Source organism: Mustela putorius, unplaced genomic scaffold (assembly GCF_011764305.1).
Source record: "Mustela putorius furo isolate JIRA1106 unplaced genomic scaffold, ASM1176430v1.1 tig00000281_pilon_pilon_pilon, whole genome shotgun sequence".
In the NCBI taxonomy this organism is placed as follows: domain Eukaryota; kingdom Metazoa; phylum Chordata; class Mammalia; order Carnivora; family Mustelidae; genus Mustela; species Mustela putorius.
Window position 1 is genome coordinate 4,027,739 of NW_025421343.1, and position 11,683 is coordinate 4,039,421.

Sequence of the window (11,683 nt, forward strand, 5' to 3'; positions counted from 1 at the left end):
AGGATGATACAACAACCTAAAAGGTGTTCCAGTTCAATAACATAGTTCACTGTCTCCATGACATCACCATCTCTTTGTTCCTCAACCCTCATCAGTCCAGAGTCTGCACTCCACTTGACCTCCTGAAAAAATTTGTCTCATCAAGCTCTTCAGTGTCTTAGCTTCTAAATTCCATGGGTATTTTTCAGTCCTTATCTTACTTGCCACTTGGTTCTATCTGACCCATCCTACCAGACTTCTCATTTGATCACAGTGATTTCATTTTTCAAAAACCTCTTTCTTAAAAAACAAAAAACCTCTTTCTTATTCCCTGTGATCTGGTTTCTATAAGGCAAGAGTGGGGGCACAGAAAGGTGAAGACCATGGCCAGAATGTTGTAACAGTTTATTTTAGTCACACTTTTTTGGTAGCAAGTGACAGAAATCCACACTGTTTGTGCTTCCATCTGAGCTGTCTTATATTTGCTTTCCCACTAGACTGTGAGATTGTTTAAAAAGAAAATCTTTTTAAAAATAAAAAAGTAAAGCAAAATAGAAAAGAGTGACTATGACTATTTGTGTTTGAAACGTGCCGGTGCCTTGGTTTTTTCATCTGTAAAATCGGGAACAACCTCATAGGGTTGTGTTCAGCTATATGAGTTCAGGTACAGAACTCATTTTAGACTATTCTTGGAACATATACTGGATTAACTTTTGCTATTTAAAACAGAAGAAATTTTGACACGTCTTATTGAGACAGAGAAACTGAAGGGATCCTGTGGGGGGAAAAAAGCTGGTTTTGGGGGTTTTTTTCCCCCTCTTTGTTTCTCTTCTGGCTTCTGCCTTGCTAGGACCTGCACCCCTACCTCAGTCTATATACACCTTGTAATGCGATAGCATATGTCCTCCTTAAGGGACAAAAAGATAATGATGTCTCTGGAGTCTTCCAGTACCATAGATAACATCTAAGGAGTAACTGCATGAGGTCATTATAAAGGTTCTCTAACACCACTGACTCCAAATACCTTGATGCCTACACCCCTGGCTTCAGGGAATGAGGGACTTATGGACACCTGGATCCTGTCCTTGTTCTGATCAGTTCCTGGATGCCTGAGAGGTCTATACCAGACCACAGTCGCTAATAAAACCCCAGGACCCAAGTAAAGATAAGACTTATACTCCTCTCCCTTCCAAATCTCTTGGATGCTCTGCCTATATCTCTCGCACTCTCTCTGCATATATATTTTCAATAAACTCTGCTCTCACCTACTGCTGGCTCAGGTTTGATTTCCATCCTGTATGAAGCCCAGGACCCTCTTCGCTAGTCCTGCAGGAACCCCTCTGGATCCTTGGACCAGGCCTACCCACGTCATTATCCCCTCTATTGGATCGCCAGCTTCCTGACAGCAAATCCCTGATTTATTTACCTTTGTGTTTTACCCATGTCTACTGTGGGGACTTGTGTCAGTGTAGATACTCCGAAAATACATGCTACGTGAGTGCAATTGGATAGCTGGCTATATATTATCTTTATTTATTATTTTTAAAAGATTCATCTATTTATTTTAGAGAGTTGAGGCAGGGAGGAAGGGCAGAGGAAGAGGGAAAGAGACTCTCAAGCAGATTCCGTGCTAAGCACAGAACTGGACTTGGAGCCCAGTCCCACGACCCGGAGACCATGACCTGAACCAATATCGAGCCAGATACCCAACCAATTGAGCCACCAAGGCACCACTATATATAACTTTAGACTAGTTCCTTAACTGATGTGGCTCCTGAATTTCAGCAGTTTTGTGTAGCTTGGGAAATGGTTATATTTGTTTGCCCAGAATGTACATGCTCACCTTTTTTTGTTTGTTTTGTTTTGTCTTTTATCTACCATGGGTTTCCCTAGTGGGGAACAATTTTTGATCAAATGGCTGTAAAATGACCATATATGGCAGTACATATGTTCTGGGAGGGATGGAAGTGCCTTCCCCAGACACTTTTACAAGGAAGTCATGTGGGGAAACCACAGAACTATATCACTAGGATACTGGAGGGAAAGTCAAGGGAAGTCCTAGGCTGGTTCTGTACCCTTGGCTTCTGAGAAAGAACACAGCCAGTAAATGCTAGAGCAGTGGTAAACTGGAAACTAGCTCTATGTGTTTTGGATACCCACGTGTTTTCCATGAGAATTTTTTGTATTTTCGGCTTGTTGTACACATGTTCTCTCTCTCTCACACACACAATTATTCTAGACCATGTAGTCTCATAGAATTACAATGTGAGCCACATGTATAATTTGAAAACTTCTAGGAATATATATAATTTTTTTAAGGCTTTATTTATTTGAGAGAGAGAGAAAGAGCATGAGCTGGGGCCATGGACAAAGGGAGAGGGAGAAGCATACTCCCCAGTGCCCCTGTGATGCTGGGGCTCGATGATCCCATGACCCTGGGATCATGACCTGAGCCGAAGGCAGACGCTTAACACTGAGCTACCCAGGTGCTCCTCTAGGATATATATTTTAAAAAGCAAAAATAAACACAAGCCAAAACCCAGGTGGAATTAATTTTATTTAACCCAATATACTCCAAATAATGTGATTTTAACATGAAATTGATTTTTAAAATATTGAATGAGCCACACTGCTTTTATTCATTCTAAGTCATCAAAATATGATATGAGTGTGTTTTACATACACGCAACTTAATTCAGACTATCCATATTTCAAGGGCTCCGTAGCCACATATGGCTAGCGGCTGCCATACGGGACAGTGTAGTTCTAGACCAACTGTATGACCCTCCGATGACACAACTTCAGTACCGTGGGTCCATTTGTGCTTGCTCTATTCAGCACCAAAGTGCCAAGTTGTCATGATCGAATGAAACATTAACAGAAGCAAATGATACGAAAACAATGCATTAGCCCAAAGTGACAGCTACATGATGCCATGTCGGGATGAAGAAACCAAGGAAAAGGAAAATGATGGGAGAACAGAGTCATGGCTTAGTAGATGGTGGTGCAGAATGCTCGGCGCAGAAGAACTTGCCCCATACCTGTCACTACTGTATTCATGTCACATGACTTCATTTCACCTAAGTATAACCCGTCACATTAAGTGATGCTGGTAATTTGATTTTATTAACTTCAGTAGTTTTGTTGGTGTTTAATTTCTAACATTGTTTTCTGATAGCTGTAAAAAGCTATAAACACAAAAACACATATGGATTTATAGTTTTATAATAACTTATATTATTTAAACAATGTAATTACCATGAAAATGTTTCCCAACAGCATGGGGAGAAAGGAATGCATGAAAATTCTTCCCTCTTTTAATAGGATTGTTCAAGTTGGGCATCTCCCCCGAGGGTATGAAAGGCCACTCAGTTATCTAAAAAAAACCTTTCAGGATAGCTAGATTGGGGGTGGGGGAAGTGAGGAATCACAGGGATTTGGGGAAAAACCTAGGTCAATATTTGATCAGGATATCAACATATTTCACTTAGGAATCAAAGATTAGATTTCTGAGTTGGGAGAGGGAGATCTCGAGCTAATTGCCAATTGCTGCAGGGCAATCTCTCCCTTCCTGGGCCAGCACACAGCCTATAGTTTACAAAGACTGGGGAGGTGTACTCGCTCCTTGGCTCAGTTGTCTAAAGAGATCATTACCCACCATCTGTTCACAGCAGATGCTGAAAGCAGAAGCTAAGCGGTAAATTATAAAGTAGCCAGTACTGCCTTTTCTGAACTTCTCCCAGCCCCCCAACCGCCACCCCCAGTCATCACGCAGTTCCCCTTTCCAGCTCTCTCGGACAGAATTTGCAACCTTGCATTTTCATTCTGTGTCAGAGTCCTAGACAGGACACTGACATCATTCGCCGAACTCCCGCTTTGCCACACCAACCTCACCCACAGGCAGGGCCTCTTTCCACGTGGCTCACGGCAAGATGCTGCCTCACCTGGGCTAGCAAGGTCTCTCAGCAGCAGCTTCTGTTTCAGCTCCTGCCACAAGTGAGTGAAAAAAGACCAGCAGTAAAGTTGCTAAGCTGTCCTTGCCCATTCTCGCAGGGCTCAGGTGTTAGATTGTGAAAGAGAAATCCCAATGTATCAGACACCAAAAAAAGAAAGCCAAGAAGCCCAATGAAAGTTTCCGCTCTGAACATATCTGAAGTCTGGGGTGCCAGGGTGGCTCAATCGGTTAAGCGTCTGCCTTCGGCTCAGGTCATAATCCCCAGGATCCTGGGATCCAGCCCCACATGTGTCTCCTTACTGGGCAAGGAGTCTGCTTCTCCCTCTCTGCCTGCCGCTCACCCTGCTTGCGCCCCCCCCCCCAATAAATAAATAAAATTTTGAAAAAGGAAATATCTTTTAAGGTCAGCCCTCTGCCAGTCACCTGGACAACACATAGTCCTTGCCCTCCTGGAGCTTCTTCAGTTGGAGAAGCTAGATATTAATCAAATAATCACACAGCTTCTCTTAGGAGGAAAAGCACAGAATGCGTGAAGAGCATTCCAAGAGCATCATGAGAGACATAAGAGAGAGCAGGGAATCTTAGGAGAGGCCACTGAAGCCGAGGCCCCGGAAGATGAGTGAGCCAAGTGAAAAGAGAGGGGAGAGGGTCCGCTCAGAGTCAATAGCATTCATAGGGGCTTGGAAGCAGGTAAGTGATGCCCTGATCCAGGCACCAAAAGAAGTCATCGAATGTGGCAGGCAAGGGGAAAAGTGAAGAGAGCTGAAGGCAGTCAGTAAGAATCTTGGATCTGATGTGAGGCAAGGTGGCCAGTCAGCGAGGGGTTTCTGGAGAAGAACGATGCCAGCTATACTGTAAAGCACCGAGACCGTTAAGGCGCTATTGCCGTTGTCCTGGCGAGAGGTGGAGTTGACCTGGACTGGAGCAGTGGAGATGGGTAGATGGAGCTGAAAGCTATTCTGGAGAAAGAATACGCCTGTCTCAGTGCAGAGCAGGATGGGGTCAAGGCTGGGCCCGTGTTTCTGGCACAAACAACTAACTGGTAGCTGGTTTGTCCCAGTTACTAAGATAGAAAAGACTGGACGAGGCATGTGGGTGGCTCAGTTGGTAAAGCGTCTGCCTTCCGCTCAGCTCATGATCTCCCCACATTGGGCTTCTTGCTCAGCAGGGAGCCTGCTTCTTCCTCTCCGTCTGCCTGCTACTCTCCCTACTTATGCTCGTGCACTCTCTCTCTCTCAAAGAAATAAAATCTTTTTAAAAATGCAAGGAAAAGCAGCTTTGGGCATAGATCAGGAGTTCTGTTCTGAATGAACTAACTCTGAAATGTCGACAACACAGATACACTCAGAGGTGGAGCTCGGGAAAGAGACCAGGTTAGAGCTGAACTGGGGAGTTAGCAGCCACACCTGGCTGGCTTAGTGGGTTAAGCGTCTGCCTTTGGCTCAGGTCATGATCTCAGGGTCCTGGGATTGAGCCCCATGTCCAGCTCCCTGCTCATCAGGGAGCCTGCTTCTCCCTCTCTCTCTCTTCCCCTTCCCCTGCTGGTGCCCTCAATTGCTTGCTCTTTCTCTCTCTCTTTCTCTCAAATACATAAAACCTTCCAAAACAAAACAAAAAAACTTGGGAGTTAGCAGCACATAGATATTTACAGCGATGGCGGGCTAAAATAGCCAAGCGGAGGGCAGAGAGCGCCAGGATAGAAGCTGGTATTTAAAGGTCACATAGAGGGGCGCCTGGGTGGCTTAGTGGGTTAAAGCCTCTGCCTTCGGCTCAGGTCATGATCCCAGGGTCCTGGGATCGAGCCCCACATCGGGCTCTCTGCTCAGCAGGGAGCCTGCTTCCTCCTCTCCCCCTGCCTGCCTCTCTGCCTACTTGTGATCTCTGTCTGTCAAATAAATAAATAAAATCTTTAAAAAAAAAAATAAAGGCCACATAGAGGAGAACTTTGAGAGAAGCAGCCAGAGAAGTAGAAAAGAAAGTAGGAGGGAATCTTAATGAAAGCAAGAGAAGAGTCTTGAAGGATAAGAGAGAGCGTCAATCCTGCTGAATGATCTCGAAGTTTCGGTAAGATGAGGACTAAAGGAAAGTCTGTGAAAGCAGTGACCGCAGAAATCTGACAGCTTTCTCATCTGCAGGCTCCACCTCAGTGATTCAGGACAGAAGCCTTGTAACCGCCATCCCTGTGGGGGAGGGACCTGGGCAGGAACCAGATGTACTGATGAAAACCTGTCACCCAGGCATGGCTGCTCTACTCACTCAAGAGTAGCTTTCTCTGAGAGCTGCTCTTTCTTGAGTGAGAAATGGTGAAGAAAATTCGGGTCAAGTTGCCTTCTGCCATGGACACCCTATTGACCCCAAAGTTGCAAATGCCTCTTCTCTCATATTTTTCCACCATTTTACTTTGCTCTATTAACTCTGCCGCTTACCAGCTGGGCACCGTGGGCAAGTTATTTCACCTCTTTGTGTCTTCCTTTCCCCATCGGTAAAATAAGGATAATACTACAACAGGCATGAAGATTAGATAATACATGGAAAACACTTAAAACTCTGCCTCCTATATGTTGGCCATTATTAGTCTCAAAAACAGAGTTTGGGGTGATGACTTCTTTTCTTTTCTCTTAATGTTCAAAAGCAAATTTTCTTGTGTCTTGAAAAAGGAAAGTGTGGGTGTGCCTGGGTGACTCAGTTGGTTGAGCAGCCTACTCTTGGTTTAGGCCCAGGTCATCATCTCAGGGTCCTGAGATCAAGCCCCCCACAGTGTGCTCTCTGCTCAGTGGGAGGTCTGCTTGTGGATTCTCTTTCTCCTTCTGGCCCAGCTCTCTCTAATAATTAAATAAATAAATCTTTAAAAAAAAGAAAGGAAATGAATTTGAAAATTAGATCTGCTATTTATTAACCATGTGATTTTGGGGGAAGTTACTAACCTCTCTGTGCCTTGGTTTCTTGATCTATAAACTAGGAATATTGTAGTATACTACTTTATAGGGTTATTGTGAAGACAAAACAAGTTACTAAGCATAAAGCATTTAGAACATAAAGCCTGGCACATAGTAAGTGCTACTTGTTACTTATGTTGTTCTCTGCAGCAAATCATTCCCCTCAATATTACTACCACCTTTAATCTTCTTTTTTTTTTAAAGATTTTATTTATTTATCAGAGAGAGAGAGGGATTGAGCGAGCACAGGCAGACAGAATGGCAGGCAGAGGCAGAGGGAGAAGCAGGCTCCCTGCTGAGCAAGGAGCCCGATGTGGGACTCGATCCCAGGACGCTGGGATCATGACCTGAGCCGAAGGCAGCTGCTTAACCAACTGAGCCACCCAGGCGTCCCGGTACCACCTTTAATCTTAAATGGAATAAAGTCAGGACAAATAGAAAGTGTGTAGGATTATTTTCATGATCAAACACATGTTGTGGGTGCCTGGGTGGCTCAATGGGTTGAGCTGCTGCCTTCGGCTCAGGTCATGATCTCAGGGTCCTGGGATCGAGTCCCGCATCGGGCTCTCTACTCAGCAGGGAGCCTGCTTCCTCCTCTCTCTCTTTCTGCCTGCCTCTCTGCCTACTTGTGATCTCTCTCTGTCAAATAAAAAAAAAAACACATGTTGTAATTGATTTATAATTAATTATAAGGAAATAATAAGCAAGAACATCCCAGGTTGGCATCCAAGTACTGAAGTATGGGGGACAAGCAGTATTTTCCATAACAATTCCTGGTGCTGCTCTCAGAACTATGTATTTTTTTTTTTAAGATTTTATTTATTTGTCAGAGAGAAAGAGAGCGAGCACAGGCAGACAGAATGGCAGGCCGAGGCAGAGGGAGAAGCAGGCTCCCTGCCGAGCAAGGAGCCCAACATGGGACTCAATCCCAGGACGCCGGGATCATGACCTGAGCCGAAGGCAGCTGCCTAACCAACTGAGCCACCCAGGTGTCCCTCAGAACTATGTATTTTTAACCACTCCGATAGAGCATCATTTCTCTCTCTCTATTTTTTTAAAAAAAGATTTGATTTGACAGAGAGATGCAGAAAGAACACAAGGAGACAAAGCAGCAAGCAGAGGGAGAGGGAGAAGCAGGCTCTCTGCTGAGCTGGGAGCCCGATGTGGGACTCAATCCCAGGACCCTGGGATCATGACCTGAACTGAAGACAGCTACTTAACTGACTAAGCCGCCAAGGTGCCCCATATCTCTATTTTTAAAAAAATTTTTTACTTATTTATTTGGGAGAGAGAGAGCAAGTGCACAAGCAGGCAGGGGGCAGAGGGAGAAACATATTCATTGCTGAGCAGGGACCCTGAAGTGAGGCTCAATCATGACCTGAGCCAAAGGCAGACAGACGCTCAACCCACTGTTACCCAGGAGATCCTATCATTTCTATTTAAAAAAAAAAATCATACAACATTTTTGCAAATGGTAAAAGTTTAATCAGTTCTTTTTAAATGGCCAAACCAAAAAAAAAAAAAAAAAAAAAGAAGAAGAAGAAGAAGAAAGGAAGAAAAGAAAAGAAGAAGACAAAGAAGAAAGGGAAACAAACGAAGGATTGTTAGAGTATAAGCTTCTGGGAGAATCATGTCCTTAAATGTTCTGTTGCCTTGTCAGGATTCCTTGTTGTACATTCCGGCCACTACATTCTGCCAGATGCCCTGTCTTCCGTCTGACTTAACACAACAACGATAGACATTGGAAGAGCATTGGTCCTAGATGAAGATATACCTATGTTTAATCCTGGCATTGCCATTACAAGCTGGTGATCCTGGGCAAATTACTTCAAATTTGTGAATTTGTCTCTTCCATAAGAGAATAACAGAATGATGTCACAGGAATGATTTATGTGAGCATATGTAGGGGAAGGATCTAGCACAGTTACTGGCATGTGGCTAATAGTCTACGAACATAGTACCCTTCTTCCCCAACCTCTCACTTCCTGTCCCCTTTCCATTCCTGCCAAATTTGTCAGGTTTACTTACTTCTTAAAATTCTAGGGGTATCTACGTGACTCAGATGGTTAAACATCTGCCTTTGGCTCAGGTCACCCATGGTCTCTGGTTCCTGGGCTTGGAGCCCTCTCCTTCTGCCTCTCCCCTCAGCTCATCATGCTCTCTCTCAAATGAATAAATAAAATCTTTGAAAAAATAAGGAAATTAGAATAAAACTGAATTGCATCACTTCTGGGTACCACACTGACTCCCCCAGATACAGAGGAACCCCTTACACTGAAGGACCCTCAGTTCAAAAGAAAAGAAAGAACCTTGGAAATTCTGGAAAATCTTGGAAATTCTGAGGCTAGTATTCTCCAAACACAAGATTCTTTTTTAAAAATTTTTATTTATTTATTAATTATTTTAAAAAAGATTTTGTTTATTTATTTGACAGACAGAGATCACAAGTAGGCAGAGGCAGGAAGAGAGAGAGGGAGAAGCAGGCTCCCCACCAAGGAGTGTGCCCGATATGTGGCTCAATCCCAGGACCCTGGGACCATGACCCAAGCCGAAGGCAGAGAGGCCCAACCCACTGAGCCACCCAGGCGCCCTTTTTAAAAATTTTTTATTTATTTATTTTTGAGAAAGAGAGAGAGAGCAAGACTCCCTGCTGAGTGTCAAGCCCCACTCTGGGTTTGATCCCACTACTCCTGAGATCACGACCTGAGCTGAAACCGAGTCAGATGCTTAACCGACTGAGCCAGCCAGGTGCCCCCCTCCCAGCTTAAATGTACTGCCCGTGAACCTCCAGGGCTCCTTTTCCCTGTCGAAGGCCCTGCCAGGAAGGCTGGACATATTCCTCGGCTTCTTTCTCCCCACCCACACTTTCACTGCAGCCATAGAGGCAATTCTGGTAGGAATTTGCCATGAGTTAGGGCCCTCCGCTAAGCTCCAGGGGCCCTCTCAGCATACCTCTATCACTTATCCATTCAACTAACAAGATTTGTCTTCCATCCCACTGAGCTAGAAATCCTGTCAGTTGAAGTTTGCATTTTACTTGATGTTTTTATATCCTTCCACGATACCATTTATTCCCATCTGATATCTTGAAGGTTCTCAGTACCACATTTTTTTTTCTTACTTTCTTGTTCACCATATGCTGCCTAATCCCCAAGCACCATGAGGGTAGAACTCTTATTGGTTTTTTCCTTTTTTCACTTGTTCTTTTTTTTTTTTTTTAAGATTTATTTATTTATTGGGAGGGGAGGAGTGTGAGCAAGTGGGAGGAGGGGCAGAGGGAGAATCCTGAAGCCGACTCCCCACTGAGCACAGAGTCAGACCCTGAGATCATGACCTGAGCCAAAACTGAGTCGGCTGCTTCACTGACTAAGCCACCCAGGTGCCTCACTGGTCTTTTTCTTTTTTAATTTTGAAATAATTTCAGACCCATAGGAAGGCTACAGGATAAATTCACAGAAAGCTGGAATGATCTTCACCCAGTTCCTAGTTGTTGATATGTTACATTTGCATATGGTCTATCAGCTTCTCTTTATGTAAATCCATTGTTATGGACTGCATTGTGCCTTTCCCCAAATTAATTTGTTGAATCCCAATACCTTAGAATGTGACTGTATTTGGAAATAGAGCCTTTAAAAACATAACGAAGTTAAAATGAGGTGGTTAGGGCAGCTCCATATCCAGTCTGACTGGGGTCCTCATAACAAGAGGCAATTAAATTATTCAGAGAGAGACAACAGAGGTGTACTGCCATAGCGAAAAGGCCATGTGAGGCCAGTGAGAAGGCAGGCAAGGCAAGGCAAGGCAAGGAGAGAGGCCTCAAAAGAGGAAAAGCCCTGACAACACTTTGATCATGGACTTACCGCTTCTAGAACTGGGACAAAATAAGTTTCTGTTATTTAAGCTACCCCGGCTGTGATATTCTGTTATGATACCCTTAACAAACTGATATTTATACAGGTTACCCTTGATCCACATGGATTTGAATTGCTTGGGTATACCATGTAGAATTTTTTCAATAAAAATACAGTACAGTACTAGAAATGTATTTTTCTCTTCCTTGATTTTCTTGATAACATTTTCTTTTCTCAAGCTTACCTTTTTTTTTTTTAAGGTTTTATTCATTTATTTGTCAGAGAGAGAGAGAGAGAGAGAGAAAGAGCACAAGCAGGCAGAGTGGCAGGCAGAGGCAGAGGGAGAAGCAGGCTCCCCATGAGCAAGGAGCCTGATGTGGGGCTCAATCCCAGGACCCGGGAAACATGACCTGAGCCAAAGGCAGATGCTAACCAACTGAGTCACCCAGGTGTCCCTTACTTTTTTTTTCTTTTTTTCTTTCTTTCTTTCTCTTTTTCTTTCTCCTCCTCCTCCTTTTTCTTTTTAAAGATTTTATCCACTTATTTGAGAGAGAGCACATGAGTGGGGTGAGGAGCAGAGGGAGGAGCAGACTTTCTGCTGAGCAGGGAGCCCAGTTTAGGCTCCATCCCAGGACCCTGGGATCCTGACCTGAGCCGAAGTCAGATGCTTACCTGACTGAGCCACCCAGGCATCCCTCTGTAGCTTACTTTATTGTAAAAAAACTATATGGATATAATATACATACAGCATAAAATATATGCTAATTGAGTGTTTATATTATCAGTAAGGCTTTTGGTCAACAGTAGGGTATTATTAGTGAAGTTTCTGGGGAGTCAAAAGCGATATGAGGATTTTTTACTATGTGGAGGTGTGCACTCCTAACCCCCCTGTTATTCAAAGGTCAACTGTATTATATTATGCTATGTTTTAATATATATAGATTTCTTTTCTGAACCATTTG